The sequence below is a fragment of the Myotis yumanensis genome, unplaced genomic scaffold (assembly GCF_028538775.1).
Source record: "Myotis yumanensis isolate MYYU_CA2020_CCGP unplaced genomic scaffold, mMyoYum1.0.hap1 SCAF_14, whole genome shotgun sequence".
Lineage (NCBI taxonomy): Eukaryota > Metazoa > Chordata > Mammalia > Chiroptera > Vespertilionidae > Myotis > Myotis yumanensis.
In genome coordinates this window covers 1,634,169-1,655,586 of record NW_027223765.1, presented here as the reverse complement: position 1 = coordinate 1,655,586, position 21,418 = coordinate 1,634,169, and the positions used below count along the sequence as shown (strand labels likewise).

At 53.3% G+C, this 21,418-nt stretch overlaps 1 protein-coding gene across 3 annotated transcripts in view; it reads right to left on the bottom strand.

Annotated features, from left to right (window-relative positions):
* Positions 1-21,418, bottom strand: part of DAG1 (dystroglycan 1) — a 49,759-nt gene that overhangs the window by 20,130 nt on the left and 8,211 nt on the right. For all 3 annotated transcript variants that reach the window (XM_070391274.1, XM_070391273.1, XM_070391272.1), the window contains exon 2: positions 18,772-18,824. The gene's annotated coding sequence lies outside the window, so the exon portion shown is untranslated. The remainder of the gene's footprint in view (positions 1-18,771; positions 18,825-21,418) is intronic.

The following is a 21,418-nucleotide window of genomic DNA, read 5'->3' as shown; positions in this document are numbered from 1 at the left end:
TGTGCTGATGCGAATGTTGTGTGTTGTGACTGTCAGTGTCGATGCCATAGTTGTATAGGATGTTACCACGGGGGCAAACTGGGGAAAGGGTACTCGGGATCTCTCTGTATTATGTTTAACACCTGCATGTGAATCCACAATTATCTCAAACATTTTTTTCTAAATCTTAAAAAAAGATACTGAATTAAAATCTTCCATCTCTGTCCAATAAAGGACACCACAGAGACAGTAAAAAGGACCAATCACAGGCTGGGAGAGAGCTGCGTCGATGCACATAATGGTGAAGGTTTTTCTTCTCTTTCCTGCATTTCTTTTTATATCTCCCAGTTTAACTGCCTGTGCGTTTTATCCCTTTTATAGCTTATTGTATTGTCTAATTTTTAAAATGTTCTAGGTCTGTTTTAAGCTGTCTGAAATTGTAACTGTAGAGTTTTCTTTCTTGTTGCATAGTTTTCCTTTAACGGCCTTTTCCTTTCTCAGACTTTAAACTCTCATTTTTAAGTGGCTCAGCTCAACCAGCACCGGCAAGACTGGTTGGCAGGGTGGTGCACTGCGGCCTCGCCGATGCATCACAGGCAGGCACACCCTCAGGAATGAATGGGGAGGAGACAGGACTTTTTTTTTTTAAGCTTCTTCCTGTCTTTACTCTTTAGTTTACTTGCTTACTTTTCTACTGATTAGATCCCATTGGTCTTTTACTTTTTCATTGATTTTCCATTTTAAAATTCTCAGCTCATTTGAAAACAGTAACAGTGTGAGACACACCCTGTCACCAAAACATAAGCTCAGTCTGCTATCTGCGGACACATGGCGACACAGGGTATCTGTTTCATGACTCAGTGCTCTGCATTTAGCAGGCGGGCGATGTCCCAGGCACAGCTCCAACCGCTCTGTGGGTTTTCCATGCTTGGGGAGAAAAGATCTTTATGCAACTTGGCAAAAAGCAGCCTGTGTCTCTGATGGGCGCTCTATGAGCAGGGCTCACATCTCCCGGGGCCAGGAGCTTGGCAGGCTGCACCCACAGCCCCTGTGAGGACGTCCCTCTGGAGGGCTGGACGTGCTCAGACTTGGTCACTCGGAGGACGAGGCGGCCCAGAGAGGTAACGCTCGACCACAGAGCCCGCGGGCAGGACCTGGCGGAGAAGATGCTGGGGGACCAGAGAAGACTGGCCACAGTCAGCCTGTCTCCCCGACACACCCCTCACTGGCACCCCTGGCTGGAGCGCTGGGCACACCCTCCAGGCGCCTCTGCAGCGCGAGGAAGTGCCCGGGCAGCCCGGCGGTCTCGGCAGCACTCACCACGCCCGCTGAGGGGAGCTGCCAGGCTCTCTACCCAGAAGTGGGTGGTGGGATAAGCGATCACTTCTCTGTGCCAGTACCCAGCGCAGTGCCTGACTCCAGTGAAACCCAACGCTGTGACGGGGACCCTCCCGAGCATTGGGGAGGCGCCGGCGCTCTGAGCACATGCTCTGAGCATGGCACACGGAGTGGAAACGGGCTCAGCTGCCAGGAAGCAATGCCGTCCCTTGTCCCTGACAGCCCACCCCAGGGTCGGGGGAACTTTAAAGTGTCAGAGCCCGCCAAGCCCGGACACATCCCGGCCCTGGGGGTCACTGCTGTCCTAGAGGACACCCGGCTGCCCCTCTCCCTCTTCTCTCGGCAAAAACCTGCACACCGGCCCCAAGTATCCTACATATCCGTCCCCCCACCCCACCCCGGCCAGGCGTGCATCCAGCGCGAGCAGCACCCCCCAGGCAGCACCTCCACAGAGCACTGGCCTGGGGAGAGGAAGGTGCTCCTGGGGGGCTTCCCAGCGATGACGAGCACTCTGCCCGGGAGACGCCTGGGGAGCCCAGACCTGAGGCTCACTGCAGGGAGCGCCCTCACCAGAGAGGAGCCAGAGCTAGCTGGGGGGGGGCCTCAATCCCCTGCACCTGCCGTGGCCATGCCTCCTCTCTCCACCGCTGGGGACTCTCGGGGGACGGGCAGAAGTGAAAAACCCCGTTTTCCGCAGTGGCTAAGAGGTGATGTCCTTTGTCACCCAAAACACAGAGACTGGGTCCTGGAGGCTAAAGTCACTAGGCCGTCGGCAAGGACACAGCTGCAGAACCAAAGCCTTCAGAGTGACGGCGCCCCAGGCATCTGAGCAGGCAGCATGCAGCAGGACAGCACCCTTGTCACCAACCCGAACCCCTCGCTGTGTGAGTGCAGCACGGGCCCCCCACGAGGGGGCACAGGCCTTGCAGCCCGGCTCTGTGCAGACGGCCTTGGGCCCCGGGGAGCTACAAGGAGTCTGGGAATCCCACCCCGGAGAGCAGGAGCTCTGCGGTGGCTGGCTGCCTCCCAGAGCGAACGGCGCCGTCCAGGAAGCAGGCCACCAACTAGTGCTTTTCCACTCAACACGTTCAAGGAGCAAATGCATCCGGCACCAACTCAGCTCAGAGTAAACACTGTCCTCAGACGCAGAAACCCACGGAGAAAGCCCTAACCGCTCCCTGCTGGTTTCACTTTCCAAGAAAGAAGAAGTGAGATTCAACCCCCGGTTGGCTCGCCCCCCACTCCTAGGACCACCCTCTTCAATGGCTGATCCCTAAAGGATCACTTCAACTGTCAAGCTGCTACCATTTGTCATGGTAACTCAAACATTTAAGGTAAATGGGACTTCCTTTTCAAAGCCAAACTAAAATAATAAAATTTCATGTCCCTGTTTTAAATGGTCTGGGGAAAGTCAAAAGCAAAAACTTAACTGAAACAACCACTTTAGGTCGCATCTAGCAAAAGGCTTCTGTGCAGATACCCGGAAGTTAAAGGTTAAATGTCAGTCTAACATGAATACAGAAATCCTGGGGGTTAAGCAGCTTAAAACCGCTCAAACTGCTGGCCAGCAGGATGCACTCGACAGGATGGGAGCAGTACTGTGAAGTCACTGTTTATTTGGGCCCCAAAAGCTACAAGGACAGGCAGCCTCCGCACTTCTTGGCCTCAGAGGCGGAAGGTGTTGAGCCCAGTCGCTGGCGAAGACTCAAGGTGTCACCCCGTCACTCGCAGCTCAGGAGCTTCCCTGACACGCGGTCTGGGCACATCAGCAGAGCCCCGCCAAGACAGCACCAGGGAGCCGGGCCGCCACCAGGGAGGCCAGGTCACAGACAGCACGAGATCCCAGAGCCACAGTGGCGGGAGGAAAGCCCGCCCTGAGGAGGCGCTCGCAGCAGTCTGCTCGCTGCTCGCTGCTCGCAACACTTTCCCTGCCTGGCGACTCGGCCACTTTGCACTCATCACAGGCACCCAGAGCAGAGGTCCCGGAAGGGCAGTGGTTTCTGCTGATGGTGGTTTGGTTTTTTTCAACAACAGCAGGAAGGAAGCAAAGGTTTAATACCTGGGCACAAACTCACTCAGGGCAACGCGCCCTGGAGGGAGGGGAGAAGACAAGGCTCAAAACGCAGGGCTGAGCGGCCGTCCCCACTGACGGGCCTGGGCCCCGGGGTCTGCAACATCCTGTGTGTGCCGCTGACGGAGACAGAGCTCCTTCCGCACGCCACCGGGCTCCGTGACTGCTGTTAAACACGGCTCACTGCTGAACGCACAACTAAAATAGTCAAGATGGTAACGTTTATGTTACGTGCTTTTTACCACAACTTTTTTTTTTTTTTAATATATTTTATTGATTTTTTACAGAGAGGAAGGGAGAGAGATAGAGAGTCAGAAACACCGATGAGAGAGAAACATCGATCAGCTGCCTCCTGCACATCTCCCACTGGGGATGTGCCAACAACCCAAGCACATGCCCTTGACCGGAATCGAACCTGGGACCTTTCAGTCTGCAGGCCGAAGCTCTATCCACCGAGCCAAACCGGTTTCGGCATTTACCACAACTTTTAATTTTTACAGTTAAGATAGTAAATTTTATATTACATATATTTTATCACAACTATAAATAAATGTTTTTTAAAAAACATTACTCAGAGATGAAGAAAGGAAGGAAGAAAGGGAGGAAGGAAGGAAAGAAGGAAGGGAGGGAGGGAGGGAGGGAGGGAGGGAGGGAGGGAGGAAGGGAGGAAGGGAGGGAGGGAGGAAGGAACACATTACTCAGAGTCACACCGATTAGAAAAAACACCTACGAGGCTTAGGTCCAGTCTTCTCATCGACACCCAGGCAGGGCACTGAGGACAGAAAAGGGCAGACTGAGCCCAAGGCCAAGGCCCCGGTCTCACTGCCCACCTGGCTGCCGGAGCTGGGCCAGGACGGGGCGTGAGGGTGGAGGAAGGAGTACGTGCAAGAGGTGGGCGGCAGACTCAGCAGATCCAAGTGGGAATGAATTGGCACATCTGCGCACCCATGTGGCACCAAGAACCCAATTAAAGCAAATTACAACTACCTCAAGGCGGCCCAGTGACTAACACTTCAGAGCACATCTACCCACTCTACCGGTGCTAGGTGTGACGCCTGGCCTGCGATGCACACGCGATTTCATACGTGATTTCCATGCACGACTAAATCATAAAACACACGAGTCATGAACTCAGTCATTCTGTGTTATAAACAGGCATTCGTTCTCCAGGTAGGTGCTCACAGGAAACTACAAGTTGCCTTCTGACTCCCCAAACTTCCTGGCTACCCAGCCACCTCCCCTCTCAGTACAAGGGAGATGGGCCACACTGTGAGGGCAGGGTGGTCAGTGTCTGTCCTGAGGGAAGGAGAGGGGAAGAAGGGAGGGGAGGGGTCTGGGTCCGACATCTCAGGCGGCACCTGCTCTGCTGCTCTCTCCCCCGTCGGTGCCTAGCGCCGAGCAAAGTGCAGGGAAAGGAAGATCCCCACTGAGTCCAAGAACTGCTCCCCAGGCACAAAAGCAGTCGCACCTGTCACACTGTGGAGTGAAAAGCTCAGCTTTCTGACATCTTTCATTCTACCACAAAACATTCGGAACAAGCGCTGTAGCTCAAAACTAATATGCTAACCTGACTTCAATGAATTAAGTTTAGAAAAAGTGTGCTGACTGTCGGCCTTCCTGACCTAATTGGCTAATCAGACTCCAGAACTGGGGAGAGGAAATGGCGGGGTGGCCCAGCCCCCCCCAGCTCCCTCCACAGGTCCAGGTACTGCAGCCGGGGCCCAGCCAGCAGCCCCCCATGCAGCCTCGGAGCCAAACGGGGGGGTCCGCCTGGGGACTGCGAGTTCCTGTGCCTTCACGGTAAAGCGCTGAGTGTTTTTTTAGGCAAAAACTTCAACCGTCAATGTTTAAAGTTGTGACCAGATCTTGGCCACATTCCTGTTTGGAGCCACATTCTTCAGATTCAACCACCAAGAACATTTCAACCATCCTAGACATTTACAGAGCAACAAGCCTTGTTTTAAAAGGACAAGACACAACTAGCATTCACTCCCTTTGCTCAGACTTTTCTGTGAGCAGAATTCCTTCCCTCCCACAGAGGACTCTGTCTAATTGGCCCTTCTACTTACCTCGCTGTGCCACAGCTACAAAACCCAAACCAGCACAAACCTCCCGAGAGGTTTCAGAGGTGTGCTTCCCAGGCTGGGCAGCCCTGGCCGGGAGCTCAGCTGGTTAGAGCATCATCCTGACACGCCAAGGTTGCAGGTTCGATCCCCGGGCAGGGCACATACAAGAATCAACCAATGAATGCATAAGGAAGTGGAACAAGAAATTGATGTTTCTCTTTCTCTCTCCAATAATTTTTTTTTTAAATCCAAAGTCTAGAGCAAAACAGCCAGAAGATGGCCTTGCTGACTTTGGAGCCAGGGCCACCCTACCAGGCGATAAAGCAGTGGGCAAGGCCAATGGGGAGCCGGCAGATAGGCCCGCCGTGCCCGCCTCAGGCCTGTTCCCAGGGAACTGGCGAAGGCAAAGCTCTGGGCCAGATCCTGTCAACCCCGCATCCTGGCCCTCCCAGCAGGACGCCGCTGCTCAGCACAGCACAGATCCAGAGAATCGTGTCCAGTCCAGGAACCTCTACACCAAGGAAGACAGAGAAAGCCCATTACTCCCAAGTGCTTTCCTCCTGCTCACGCTCCCAGGGGTCCCCGCCGTCCGCTGTCCACCAGGGACTCTACTGCAGGGTTGACGCAACTGAAGACGACCTTGGAGGCCCCTGGCCTCACCTCCCACTGCCTCTACCTCCCCTTTCTGCGGGCTTGGATCGCTCCCTTAGCACAGAGGGGAAAGTGGGTTTCCATTCAGGAGAAATGACTTGGAAATTCAGTCCTGCGTTTTAGAATCCAAGGCTTAAATAGTAAAAGCCGAAAGGGATACAGAAAGGACAAATGCAAAAGATCTTTCCTCTTAATAAAAGGTACAGCTGTGCTTTACATCTTCCCAACATTGGGGAGAAAGCAACTACGAAGTACTTTCCGGTGGCGGCAGCACCTCCTGGTGCCAGGGAGGCACCGTTTCCTTCACCAAACAGAGCCGGCGTCTGATTGCCTAGCTGGGCCCCTGGCAGCACAGACGGGCTCCCACCGCCCAGCGGGCAGATCCCACCAGCCCACAGCTGAGCCTTCAGATGCTTTATCTTCATTTCCCACGAATCTCCCACTGGCTGCTAACACATCGCATTGCCTTTCGAGGCCTTTATGTAAACCGTCTGTGCTGGGAGGTAACTACTTCAAGGACCTCATTTGTACATGAAAAATTTATCTTATGTTTTCTCATGGTAGAAAGTTGGCCAATGAATCTTAAAAGTTCTGTGGGCTTTAGACCGAGTCAAGAGTCAGGAACCTCCACTCTGCATTGATCTCACACGGAGATAGAGAGAGGACCCTGTGAGGAACCTGGGGGATGGCCACTGCCGGCCTCCCAGGCTTCCCGGTCAGTCAGAGGCAAGAACACGAAGGCGGACAAGTCCAGGCAAAGAGACGGAGTGAACAACGCAGACGGAGCTGTGATTCTACCGTCTTAGACTAAGCTGCCCGGCCGAGCTCGGCTGATAACACAGGATTTGGCCTCTGTCCTACACCTGTCCCTCCACCTAGTTATCCCCCGGTAAGATTTCTGTGTGGGGAAGTGGGAGATGCAGAGACAAGACAATCAGGGCAGCAGCCAACAGGGACTGGGACCCTTACCAAGTTGTTCATCCTCGGGCAACAGGACAGGCTGGGCTTGAAGCATTTCCGACCTGGTTGAAAAAAATGGTCGCAAAAGCAGTCGTCCTGACTCACTCTCTGTGGATCCCCCTGTCGGATCCCTTCCGGGGTCCCACCCACCAACTGGTCTCAGAACCGGAGGGAGCCGAGGGAGCCAGGGCTCTGGAGGTGCTTCTCATCCCGAGGAGGCAGAGCCCAGGCCCCTGCCAGCCGGGGCCGTTACAGAGAGAGTCAGCAGTGACCAGAGGGAAACGCAGGCTTCTGTGGGGCAAAATAACTAAAAACACAGCATTTACCTAGAGAGCTAGAAGTTTTTTGATTTTATATACACATATATTTTTTTAATTGACTTCATAGAGGAAGGGGGAGGGAGAGAGAGAAACATCAATGATGAAGGAGAATCATGGATCAGCTGCCTCCTGCACGCCCCATCCTAGGGATCAAGCCCACCATCTGGGCATGTGCCCTGACCAGGAATCGAACCGTGACCTCCTGGTTCATAGGCCGCCGCTCAACCGCTGAGCCACGCCGGCCGGGCTGTCTTGGTTTTTAATCAAGCTTTCTTCATAAATTCACAATCTACAGATACGCGGTCGCTCAGGCTCTCCTTGCACGGGGCCAAGCAGCAGGAAGTCACATGCACAACCTTGACACCAGAGTTTCCACTCCTCACACCACAGGGTTAGTGCAGCTGCGAACTTCAGCAGCAGCTTCTAGGACTGTAGGCTCTGAAACCATTCTAAGCTCGTTCTAAGAAGGCGAACCGAAAGTGTGCAAATCTGTTTTTCAAAATACTTGCAACGCATCGGGAGGTCTCAGCTACCTTCTGCTTTTATAGACTAACGACTGAGGATTAAATCTGACACCGACTACAGGTCCCAGGAAGGGACACGGCCTCCCACAGGACCCACACACATGTCTGGTCCTGGGTCCTCCCCGAGGCGCATGTCCTGCTGGGTGACTGACTCCGCAGCACCCACTGCCGCGCCGGGGCCGCAGGCCTCTCCACGGTTCTGCACGGCGCTTGCGATGGGCCTGACACAGCAGGCTTTAGAGAAACATTTCCACAACATCCCAAAGGAGACGGGGCGCGTTCTAGCTCCATCTACCCTCCACAGGAGAGCAGGGGTCCTGAGCAGCAGAGCCTGAAGTGTGGCTGCCTTCTGGGTATAGGACAGGCAAGAGGTCGGCCACCATCAGAGTCCCAGCACTCCAGAGAGCAGAGAACAGCAGGTGCAACAGAGCGATGCAGGGCTCTTAGGCCAACAGGATTGTTTGTTTGTTTATTTTAGCCCTGGTTCGTGGGGCTCAGTTGGCTGAACGCTGTTCCATGCACCGGAAGGTTGACAGTTTGATTCCAAGTCAGGGCTCTTGCCCAGGTTGCGGGCGCAATCCCCAATAGGGGTGAGTGTGAGAGGCAGCCGATTGATGTTTCTCTCTCCCTTCCTCTCTCTCTAAAATCAATAAAAACATATTTTTTAAAAATAGAAAAAAATACTTCATAAATCTAAGTTTGTTTTCAGAAACCTTGTTTTCTAGGTAAATATGGAATAAAATACCAGCCGCAACAATGATCAGCAGCAACGAACACAGATAACTCGGGCAAGTGGCAAAATAGATGATCCTCACTGTTTCGTTCTTTGGGGAAAGACACGGGGTGAGAATCACAGGAACACCCGCCTGCTTCTGCAGCGTCTGCTTCCCTTTCCGTAAGCACCGAGCTCACAAAGCAGCACATTGGCTGCCGCTCCGACTCCATCCCATTCGTGTTTCATCCTCTTCTCAATTGAAAAGCACCATAAAGATGAAAAGCTTGCTGTTAGGTAGAGAGTTAGTCTCAAGAAACATGAGCTTCCCTTGATTTTCAATAAAACCTTTCCCCACGAGACTGGGTGTTCCGAGGGCTGAACAGGCGCGAATTCACGGGGTCCTCGACTCAGGCTGGTTCGGGGCTAGACAGCAGGCCCTGCAGAGCCGTGGACGGAAGCCACGGGGCTCTCTCACCTTCAGGACCAGCTTGCAGCCTCCTCTCCTGAGGCGCCCTCCTCACCACCGGCAGCTTTTCCTCTCTCCTGGCAGGCCCACCCTCGGCCACTCGTCCGCGGCGCGTGCTCCTAAACACAGAGCCGCAGGAGCCCCAGCAGCACGACGATGTCCACTCACTCCGCGTCCCACTCACTCCAACAGCCCACCAGCCCTTCACTGGGACAGCTGCTCCACAACTATCTGGTTGGTGAATTAACACAAATCGATATTTTTCCTCAAATGTGCACTATATCCAAGTTCATTCCTCCCCTTGGCTTTACACTTCAAACCCTGCTGGCCCTGCCCAAGGTCAGGCATGAGAATTCCCAGGAAGAGGGAAGCAGGAGACACTACTTTCTGATGCGCTGGCCACCCAAGGCTTGCTTCAAAATGAGTAATGACAAGTTATCCATCTGAACTCATCTAAATAAGCCAATGAATGAATAAATGGGCGAAGGAGGGAACTCTTCTTAGAGTCAGGTAACTAATACGGGACTGACGGCCTTGGCGGCATCATGGGAGCTGAAAGTAAGGGTCAAAGTTTGAGGAGGACCAGGCCTCAAAGGGTCCCCCCATAACTGTTTTTCAAATAAAGGGAAACAGCTACTATCCCGCAGCGAAAACTGCCAGGACCGCCTTAGCCAGAGGCGCTCCGCAGGACAAGCCAGTCTCTCGTGCCTGCTCGGACGGGGCTATCGAAGATGCTATAGACCAGGGGTGGGCAAACTTTTGACTCGAGGGCCACAATGGGTTCTTAAACTGGACCGGTGGGCCGGAACAAAAGCATGGATGGAGTGTTTGTGTGAACTAATATAAATTCAAAGTAAACATCATTACATAAAAGGGTACTTTTTTTCTTTTTTAGTTTTATTCATTTCAAACGGGCCGGATCCGGCCCACGGGCCGTAGTTTGCCCACGGCTGCGATAGACAATGAGGGAATCTGACCGTGGGCTACAGCACAGGTCTGACTCCAAGGTGAAAGCCCCCTATTGGGAGATGAACTGTGGTTATGTAAGAGAAGGTGCTTATTCTTAGGAAACACACATTAAGTACTTAGCAACGAAGGGGCATCATGTTTGCCAATTGCTCATAAATGGTTCAGGGGGTGCACAGAGAGAAAAGAGAATGGCGAAGCAAACAAGGCGAAAGGCAACAAATGCTGACTCAAGGCAAAAGGTATTGAGGAGTTCTTTTATTATACTTGCAATTATTCTGTAAGTTTGAAGTTATATCAAAATTTAAAAGTTACAAAAACATATGCCATGTAAAATGGAAAGAAAACAGTGGTAAGGAAAAGGCAGTGGGGAGGAGGAGCAGAGCTGTGAGGCAGTGGGAGGAGGAGGAGCAGAGCTGTGAGGCAGTGGGAGGAGGAGGAGCAGAGCTATGAGCAGTGGGAGGAGGAGGAGCAGAGCTGTGAGGCAGTAGGAGGAGGAGGAGGACCAGAGCTGTGAGGCAGTAGGAGGAGGAGGAGGAGCAGAGCTGTGAGGCAGTGAGGAGGAGGAGGAGCAGAGCTGTGAGCAGGGGGAAAGGAGCAGAGCTGTGAGGCAGTGGGGAGGAGGAGCAGAGCTGTGAGCAGTGGGAGGAGGGGGAGCAGAGCTGTGAGCAGGGGGAAAGGAGCAGAGCTGTGAGGCAGTGGGGAGGAGGAGCAGAGCTGTGAGCAGTGGGAGGAGGGGGAGCAGAGCTGTGAGCAGAGGGAGGAGGAGGAGCAGAGCTGTGAGCAGTGGGAGGAGGGGGAGCAGAGCTGTGAGCAGAGGGAGGAGGAGGAGCAGAGCTGTGAGCAGGGGGAGGAGGAGGAGCAGAGCTGTGAGCAGGGGGAGGAGGAGGAGCAGAGCTGTGAGCAGTGGGAGGAGGAGGAGGAGCAGAGCTGTGAGCAGGGGGAGGAGGAGGAGCAGAGCTGTGAGGCAGTGGGAGGAGGAGGAGGAGCAGAGCTGTGAGCAGGGGGAGGAGGAGGAGCAGAGCTGTGAGCAGGGGGAGGAGGAGGAGCAGAGCTGTGAGGCAGTGGGAGGAAGAGGAGGAGCAGAGCTGTGAGCAGTGGGAGGAGGAGGAGCAGAGCTGTGAGGCAGTGGGGAGGAGGAGGAGCAGAGCTGTGAGCAGTGGGAGGAGGAGGAGGAGCAGAGCTGTGAGCAGGGGGAAAGGAGCAGAGCTGTGAGGCAGTGGGGAGGAGGGGGAGCAGAGCTGTGAGCAGTGGGAGGAGGAGGAGCAGAGCTGTGAGCAGGGGGAAAGGAGCAGAGCTGTGAGGCAGTGGGGAGGAGGGGGAGCAGAGCTGTGAGCAGTGGGAGGAGGGGAGCACTGTGAACCCTGGCAGCGGTGAAGCCCGCCCCCACTGACCTCTCGCCCAGCACCACCCCAGATTGCATGATTCAAACACACAGCCCACCAGGCCCCCAAGCCCTCAGCTTTCTGAGGGGAAATGAGGGTATTTAAAAGCATTGTCCTCCAGAAACACTACACACACAAAATATACAAAAAAGGACTTTGTTTTTAAAAGTGCCTTGGGTCACAAAGGAAGAAAATGTCAGACGCTGGGGCCTGAAATTACAACACTGGGCTCTGTTTGCTTAAGATTAAAAATAGTTTCATCTCCCTTCCCAGGAACCTTGCCTCTCGGAGGAAAGGCCATCACCGCGTCGAGGGCCCAGCTGTGCGCAGATGCGGGCGGGCGAGGCGGGCTCCCAGCGTCAGGCTCACGGTCACCATTCGGCAGACGCACGGGAAGCCTCAGCCGGGCCGCCCGCACAGAGGGCAGCACCCTGCCTCCTTCCTCAGCCCCAGCAACTTCGGGACATAGAAGAGCAAACACCTGCATCTACTTGGCTTCGAAAGCGCGTAGGTAGAAGAGAAATGACATTTTAAATGTGTGAAACAACAGCCCAACTAAAACAGCACCGGCACATGTTCCGTGCCCAGCACTAGGGAAGGCCAGGGAACCCCGGTTCCTCCATGACACCTCTTCTCAGGGCAATTCCCATCCGCAGGGCAATGCTCACTATACGACAAAGGGCCAGGCCAGCCATGAGCACAGCCCTGTACCCCACATCCTCACAGCAACAGGGGGTCAGGCAGCGGCTCTGTCTCTCTACCAGGCACAGGCTGAGGCTGCCCCTCAAATTCTGGGGTCAACAGGGTGGGCTGCACACAGAAAGCTGCAGCATGCTGACCAGTTCCTGGACCTGGAGCTGAGCCTGCCCTCACCCTGACCTCCACATACCCACACCCTCAGCCCCGGCCCGCATGGCAGCAGCACCGGCGGCAGACACACCTCCCTGCACCCGGAGCGGGGAGGCCACGACCACGGCCTGCGGAGCCTTCCTCCACTCGCCAAGGCCCCCCCCCCACCCCCCACCCCCCCGGGCCTGATGGCGCACAGGGGAGACAGCCTCCGCCTCCACCCTCCCCTCCTCCGTGTCCTCACTGCAGGGGCTGTGCCCTCAATGGAGAAGCAGGAAACTCCTCTAAAATAGCTCTCAAACAAGAGAAAATGTGTAAAACACAATCTTCTTAGGACACGTGAGGCCACCATTCAGTCCGGACCAACCCGTCCCGGGTGAGGACCAAGCAGGACTAGAGTCCCTCAGCCTCCAGCAACCTCCCACCTAACAGAGCAGCCGGTCCATGTGGCCCCACAGGAGCCTCTAGTCCCCCCCTCACTGCCCGCACACAGTCCCCCCTGCCTCCTATCCCCTCCAGCTGAGCAAACCCAGCAAAGCCCCTCCCCTCCCCTCAGTGTGAGTTCTCCCGCCCCTCCCCTTTCCAAGGCGCACCCTTTGTGCACCCAAATGTCAGCTGGGCTTTGAAAATGATCTAGAGCTGCCTGTCAGCTCTCCCAGGTCCTCACCCTCACGCCTCACAGCACCCTCGGAGGTAGGTCTAGCCCCGCCCCCACTCCCCTTACGATGAATCAGAGGCACACTGTCTGCCAGGGACAGGGTGTCAGCTGACAGTCCCCTCCAGAATCCACAGGTTACCCTAGCTCAGAAAGCTGCTTAATGGTCATTATTTAATTTTAAACACTTCCTAGATCAAATTCCTTTTTTCTTTAACTTTTCCGATTCTAAACATAGATTCATTAGCTTACTAATGCATGTAAAGCACTTAGAAAAAGACCTGACACAAACATTTAAAATATATATAGACAAGCCCGGCCAGTTTGACTCAGTGGAAAAAGTGTCAGCCTGTGGACTGAAGGGTCCTGGGTTCAATTCCAGTCAAAGACACATGCTTGGCTTGTGGGCTTGATCCCCAGTACAGGGCGTGCAGGAGGGAGCCGGTCAATGATTCTCTCTCATCACTGATGTTTCTCTCTCCCTCTCCCTTCCTGAGACCAATAAAAATATATTAATAAATAAATAAATAAGATATATATACACAAAACACAAACAGTCTTAATTCTGTCACCTCTGACTCTTACTAGTATGTGTCACATTTCTGTGCTGCAGACAACCTACATGAGCGGACTAGCTGGGACCATGGACATCACTATGTACACCTCTGTGTGTCCTGCTTTCTCCCCCCGACCCCCGACCCCAAGCTGCAATAAGCCGGCCAAGGTCCATCACCTCCCACAGTGACAGGAGCTGGAGCGGCTGTAACAGAAACGGACTTGCTTCCAGCGGGGCTTCTTCTGGGAGACTGAGCATCAGCTCCGCCCAGGGGCCTCCTCCGGACTCCCAGCTGGGGCTCTGCTTCCCTCCACCCGATCAAAGGATCTGGACCTGAAGGGGCATTTAGAGCTTTGTCTCAAGCTTCCCTCGTGGCCACCTGTCATTTCTTATCTGATAACAAACAGCTCTACCCTCACTTGCCTCTACCAGAGTCAGAGACCAAATGCCTTTTAGATCTGGAAATCACCTGAAGCCTCCTCCACGGAAACTGACAAAACCCACGGGCAGCCCCTCCACGGGGACCCAGGGCAGCTCCCCCGCAACAGAGAATGAAAACTGCAGTGTCTTCATCATCAGAGGCTGGAACCCAAATTGTCTTTTTTTTTTAATCCTCACCTGAGGACATGTTTTATTGATTGGGAGGGGGAAGGGGGAGGGGAGGGGAGGGGAGGGGAGGGGGAAACATCGATGTGAGAAACTTTAAACCAGTGGTTCTCAACCTGTGGGTCGCGACCCCTTTGGCGGTGGAACGACCCTTTCACGGGGGTCGTCTAAGACCATCCTGCATATCAGATATTTACATGACGATTCATCACAGTAGTAACATGACAGTGATGAAGTAGCAACGAAAATAATGTTACGGTTGGATCACAGCATGAGGAACTGTATTTAAAGGGCCAGAAGGTTGAGAACCACTGCTTTAAATGGTTCCCAATTTCTGTCTTTACGACAGTTCTTCCTGCTCAGAATGTGGGTCCTCACCCGAGCCCTGTGCTGACGTGGCCCTGGAGGAGACAAGGGAGCCCCAAACAGGCCAGGTTTCCAGGGAGGGTGCTGACTTCAGAGCAAGGGTCAGACGTCCCACATTAAGTTCACTCTATGAACAACAGAAAAACCACTTAAGATTCCTGCTCTAAGGAGTTCCAACCCTGCAGCTCAGCTCCATCACAGGCCCAGGAACAGCACTGCCACTGCCCCTTCAACCAGAGCCTGCGCTCCGGGGCTCAGGGTAACGCATCTGCTGGCCGGCAGGTCAGTTATTCTCAGTGACTAGCCAGGAAGCCGTGCGGTCACATGAGGCAGGCACTGCTGTTAATAACTAAACAGAAATAAACATTAAAAAAAGGCACGTCCTGTCAGTCAACTCCCACGGCCACGCTGGCGGCGGGTCCCTGCTCCTATTCACTGGTGTGTGCGGCTGAAGAAAACCAACCCGGCACCAGAGGAGCCCCTCAAACCCCCGGACAGGGGCGTCCCGTGAGCTCAGGCCTCCATCCTCCAGCGACCACAGTAGCCAGCGCTCCCAGGTGCACCCCCCAGGAGCCCCCACGGCACCAAAGCGCCCCAGGCGGGCCAGCGGTCGAGACAGAGCTGCTTTCGGGAGGGACCAGTGAGCTCATGTCCAGGTCTGTTTGTTTTTAATAAAATGCTTGGTACACATAAAGTAATTTATCACGCATGTAATTATAAAGCACAACAAAAAACAGCCCTGAACCCATCACTCAACCTAAGAAATCTGTCCAGCCTCTGTTAACTGTCATACTCTTAGTTCCCCCGGAAGGAGAAGGACAGCTGTGGTAACAACAGGTCCAATGGCGGAGCGGCGAGGCACGGACCAGAGTGGCTCCTGGGAGGCATTCTGTCCCCATGTCCCTGAGGCAGAGAGATCAGGGCTTCACTTCAGGACGAGAGGGGTCCCGGGGACTCAGTACCTCAGACAGGTTCCTTCCTGGGGCCACAGTTCTCCTGCTGAGGGTATTCAGTGGCTTCCCCTACCTGGAGAATATTCTAGCATTTCACATGTTTCAAAGAATACTATTGTTGCCCTAGCCAGTTTGGCTCAGTGGCTAGAGCGTCGGCCTGTGGACTGAAGGGTCCCGGGTTCGATTCTGGTCAAGAGCACATGCCTGGGTTGCGGGCTCCATCCCCAGTGGGGGGCATGCGGAGGCAGCCAATCAATGATTCTCTCTCTCATTATTGATGTTTCTATCTCTCCCTCTCTGAGATCAATAAAAATATATATTAAAAAAAAGAATACTATTGTTGACTAAGGCCCAAATGATTCTTTCTCATCTTTACTGAGATATAGTTGAAGGCCAAAATACATCTAAAAAACAAGACCTCCAAGTCCAATTTCACATTCACACACACAAGCACAGTCCTCTGCCCCCAGTGGGTTCAGAGCATAGACAAGCTGGGAGGGAGCGCCCAGCCTCCCGGGCCCACGCGCTCCTCGGCCCCCTCGGGGCGGCAGGCCTGCCTCCCCAAACACGCCACAGACCTGCTGAGAGTGAGCTCAGGCCCGCCAAGGGGTCCAGAGGATGCTCCCCAAGACATGACAACATCGGGCACACGGAGCAGGAGCCATCCTCCAAGCACTCCGAGCAGCAGCGCAGCATGAGGAGTGACTGTGCCCTGCTGGACCCCCAACACCAGGAACCACAGCGGACAGAGGCCACCGCAGGCCTGAAGCAGGGCTGTGCCACAATGGGCCCCATTCTCCCTGGAAGCTCAGGGCAGGAGGGAGGGAGGCCAGGACATTCCTTCACCCCCTCCCACGGAGGGAAAGGGCACGGGAGGCTGCGTCAGCAGCAGCATGAGCAGCCATTTTCCTCCCCAGCTGCGGGATCAAAAGGAGCCCCTCCCCTCCTCAAACACCAGCCTGGAGCCCCGAGTGCCATCCATTCAATCGGGCGGTTCCACGGCCTGTGGAGGAGCCTCTCTCTGGTCAGCACTGCCCGGCCGGAGGGAAAAACCTCAGGGCGCTGAGGGCGAGGACACCACAGGCCCCGCCAGCCCAGGGCGGGAACTGCGAGCAGAAAAGGCCTTTTCCTGCTAAGGTTCCTCCCGGGCACGGCGCCAAGGAACCCAGCACTGTTCAAGCTACTTTTCAAGCTGGAAAAGCACATCTTCAGACGGCAAACACAGTGTTCAAGTCTATACTGCTGACCCTTCTCCAGGTAACAGAAGCAACAGCTGGCAGCATAAACCCAGAGGAGAGCAAGTCCAGGAATCCTACTGTTATCTATTTGTGACTTTAATGAATTCTATTTTTAGACCTTTAATAAAGAGCTTCTTTTCTAGTCTCCTCCTACCAAATGTCTCTACTCAGGCAATTCAATCTTGGCAACACAGCTCAAAAGTCTAAATATGTGAGACACCTATTGCCCTGGCCGATGTGGCTCAGTTGGTTGTCGTCCCGGGCACCAAAAGGTCACCGGCGGTTAGATTCCCGGTCAGGGCACATTCCCGGGTTTCGAGTTTAAGCCCCCATCAAAGTGCGTGCAGGAGGCAGCTGATTCTCTCTCTCCCCTCCTCTCTCTCTAAAATCAATAAAAATATAAGAAAAGAAAAATGTGAGACACTTACTGAGACATGCTTAACAAACAGGTAGAGCCAAGTTCTCCACACCTCCTCATTTACCCGGGAGCCAGAATCCCATTTGCCCAGCAGCCCTGCTCAAGGGCTATCCTGAGGCAGGTCTCCAGTATTTGAAGGTGCAGTAAGCGAGGCTCCCTGAGGTCAGGGCAGATCCAATGCCAGGACAGCCGACCAGCTGAGCAGGAGTAGCTGGAGTACGCACAGGCACATACGGGGATGAGGGGCCGCCTAATTCCATAGCAAACAAGGGCTCGGAAAATGTATGGTGTCCCAGGTTCTGCTTAAAAGCCAAGCAAAGAGGAAACACTATTTGGAATTCCATTACTGACTATATCATTTTTCTTAAAAAAAAAAAAAAAAAAAAGGCTAGAGAATCAACCCAGCCCTAAAGAACAAGTGAGCTAACTAAGAGGCATTTATGTCAACTAGGCCAGAGCTGGCTCCCTTCTGCCATGGATGGCGCTGGGAAGCCTCAGTAATCCCAGACCCCCCCCCACCCAGAATGCCTAAGGGAGATGCTCCCAGCACCCGGGGTTAAAGCCTACATGCCCGACCTTGCAAAACCAAACATCTTCCAATTCCACTAACTCAGAAAGGACTGTCAGAGGTGCTCCTTGTTTGTAGATCCCCAAACTCCATCCACAGAAACTCAACGCCCACAGAAACGAAGAGCAAATGTCAAAACTGAGGCCAAGCTGGGCCCTGGACACTCTTCTCTGAATATGACACATCCTTCCAAGTGCTTCACTCCTCCCCCTTGAGCTCCCTTCCCCTCAACTGGCACCTGCGCCTGGACTCGGGGTACCAAGGGCTGTGACTGCCTCAGGTAGGATGACTCTGTGGCCACACACCACCCCCCACCCCCCCCCCCATGGCTGGGAACATGGAGTCTGGGCCTCTATGTGGCTATAAAAATTGACACCCATGCAAGTCACAGAAAAGGGACTAGAAGAATGTACCCAGTGCTTAAGAGTAACAATCAATACACACCTGCCTGACATTAGAGGGTGGGCTCCTGCAAAGGGTAAGTCACGTCTCACTTTTTCAAAAGCTTTGTATTTAACATTATGGTGATAAGAAAAAGATTCCAAAAAAGAAAAAAGAAAAAGATTCCGGAAACTTCATGCACAAAGATGTGAACTGCAGCATTACCTATTATAACCACAGTTAGAGACACTTATTCATTTAAGAACCGGGGACAGGTTAACCACAAAAAAATGGGGTATTTATAGGGCAACGTTCATGCTATAAGGCTAGGAGGGAAAAAGAGAATATAAATTAAATCAATACTCTAACCTAAACTTGGTGAAAGTGCTGCCCAAGGGCCATCTCTGGCGGACAGCCAGGAATCAGGGAATAATGGTGCTCCTAGGGCGGAGAAGCGAGGACCGAGGGATTGGGTAGAATCAAGATTTCTTTCCCTTGTATAAGCCTTTTGAACTTTTTGAGTTCGTACCATGTGTTGGCATTTCCTATTTAAAGAATAAAATTGGGGGAACAAGGGATTTTCCCTTTTCTTTCTACTATCCTGCATTTCTCTTTTAAATATGTATTATTTGATACACCTTCTTCCCACTATAGCGCTAACGTTCCATGGAAAATCATGCCGCCAAGTCTGTGTTTACGGCATCATCGTTCTCGTGAGAACCCCCTTTCAGGTGCCTTACCTCCTGTCCTGGGCGAGGCTGCTCCACAAGCCGCGTCTCCCTGGGCGGAGGCCCTGAAGGAAAGAAGGAAACGGTATTGGTGACTGCCCACAACCCAAATGGAATCGCGCCACAACGACCGACTCCAAAGGAAGTGGCAATGCCACTCAGTCCCCTGCCCACACCACCCATTAGTCACCTTCTGTGTCAAAGGGTGACAAAGGAAATGAATGTTTTCTATAGAGTCAATCCAGGGCCAAAAATTATAAACAATTTCAAAACGTAAAATGAATTACAATGTCTAAAAGTTAGGCAGTGGCATTTGAAGGAACAATGAGCTCGAGAAGGCATAAATGAGAAAGGACAACCTCAACACTATTAAATGTACCCTGGTGTGTAGGATAAAAACATTTCAGTCATAAAGGTGACTTTTTAACACTTGGCTGATGGGTCATTAGAATCCTGCTTTTGAAATATAAGTATAAATTAAGTCAACATACTGCTAAGGTTCCTGCAGATTTACTTCACGCCAACAGAGAGCCCAGAACAAACTTCACCGACTCAGCCACCCTCGGTTCACAGTACTGTACCACTGCATCCCACCCACCTGTCCACCCGGACCCGGAGCAAGGCTATGAAATTGCTTAGCTCTCAAACCTAAGAAAGAGGAAAATAAGAAACCCTATTCATTGAGGTTAAATTAAGCCCTCTGGGGTGTAATTTTGTAAACTACTCTAAAACCCTATTTATAGAAATGGCTGTCTGAGCAGTATTACTAATGATCAGAGAGCAGGGGGCGGTCAAAGGCAAGGCAGGTTACAGCAAAACTGCGTTCAAGTCACACCCAAAGGGGAGCTCTCACTTTCCCCTTCCCCTTCCCCTCTTCTTCCCCCACAGGCCAGCGTCTCCTAAACTCTCAAGGGCCCCATGAGACTTGCAACCAGAGGAGCAATGGCCCCCAAGACCCCTTTCTGACTCTCCAGTGAGCTGCAGCAGCCGGGCCCCAGCTCACTTCTTTCCATAACTTTCTAGAAACCAATGCTGCCCCCCCTAGGCTCTCCTGTTGCTTCTTCTATCCTAAGCCCCTCCTTGTTTCACTGTCCCCGGCTTTAATAAATGAGCTCTAAAAAAAATGAATACCCAAGGCATCCTGGGAAGTGACCAGATTAATCCTGTATATTCAAAACCGCCATCACCTACTCCAGGCCTGGAGTCAGGTGAGAAAGGTGGGGCTTCAGAAGCAGCATGACACGGGCAAAGGCACAGACAACGCTCCAGAACCTGGAGGAGGGAGAACACCTCACTCCAGCCCTGGCCTGGCAGCTCCGCTGGTTAGAGCGTCCTCGTCCCCACACACCAAGGCTGTGTGGGTCTGATCCCCAGTCAGGGCTCATACAAGAATCAATGCAGAAATAAAGGCAACAACAAATGGGTGTTTTTCTCTTTCTCTCTCCCGTCCTCCTCTTTCTCTCCAAAATCAATAAATTAAAAAAAAAAGGTTCTCTGTTCCTACATAACTACAAACTCCTCCACGTGGCATCCTGGCTCCAACCCAGCCGCCAGAGCACACAGAAAAGGTGCCCCGTCCTCCCCTCCCACCCTGGCCTCCGCTCACCTCTTTCCCTCCACAGAGTGGTGACCTTCCTGCCACCACCCCGTCACCAATCAAGCCATGACCCTTCTTGCCGCCCCGGCTCAGAAGCACTGCTCCCCTGAAGTCTGCCCCCAGCCTCGGACCCGCACGCCATGGCTCACTCCAGCCTGGTGCCCAGAGCAAGTGGCACAGGCCCCAGAAAGGCTCTGAGGAGCCCTCATTTCTGAGAATGGTCCCTCACGGCATGTGCCTGGATTCCTGGCTTCTGCCACCACCAGAAACCTGGGCTTGGTCTTCGCCCGAGAAGCACCCATCCCAGGCCATCATCATCAGTTTGTTGTAACACAAACGCAGATGGGCAGAGCCAAATGCTCAAGTGAGCTCGAATCCCCCCTCCGCCACGGATGACAGTCGACAACCTCGGGGACATTCCTTCATCTGTGACTCAGTTTCCTCAGCTAATATAAGCATCACAACGGTGCACGTAGAGCAGAAACTCCAGCGGCTGCCAACTGGGGCTATGCAGGGCCATGGCATTACTGACCGAGAAGCAGGAAAGGCTGGAATAATTGGGGGAGGGGGGCGCCCATAAAGAATTGAGCATGCTCTCCTCTGCCTCAGGATGAACACACACCTACTCACCTACTCTCACAGGTCAATACACCAGCCCTGACCAACAGGAAATGGAACCCCCCAAGTTCAAGTGACCGAGAAAGTTTTGTTTTTTTTAATATATTTTATTGATTTTTTACAGAGAGGAAGGGAGATAGAGAGTTAGAAACATCGATGACAGAGAAACATCGATCAGCTGCCTCCTGCACGCCTCCTACTGGGGATGTGCCCACAACCAAGGTACAGGCCCCTGACCAGAATCGAACCTGGGACCCTTGAGTCCGCAGGCCGACGCTCTATTCACTGAGCCAAACCGGTCAGGGCCGAGAAAGTTTTTACCAACCAACCGCCCTGCCTCTCCTGTCCTAAACAGCAACCGGAGTCCAAGTGGCCCCAGGGTCCCTCCCAACCCCATCACTTTCCACGATTCACCTGCAAAGGAAGTGGTTAAAATTCTTGGTC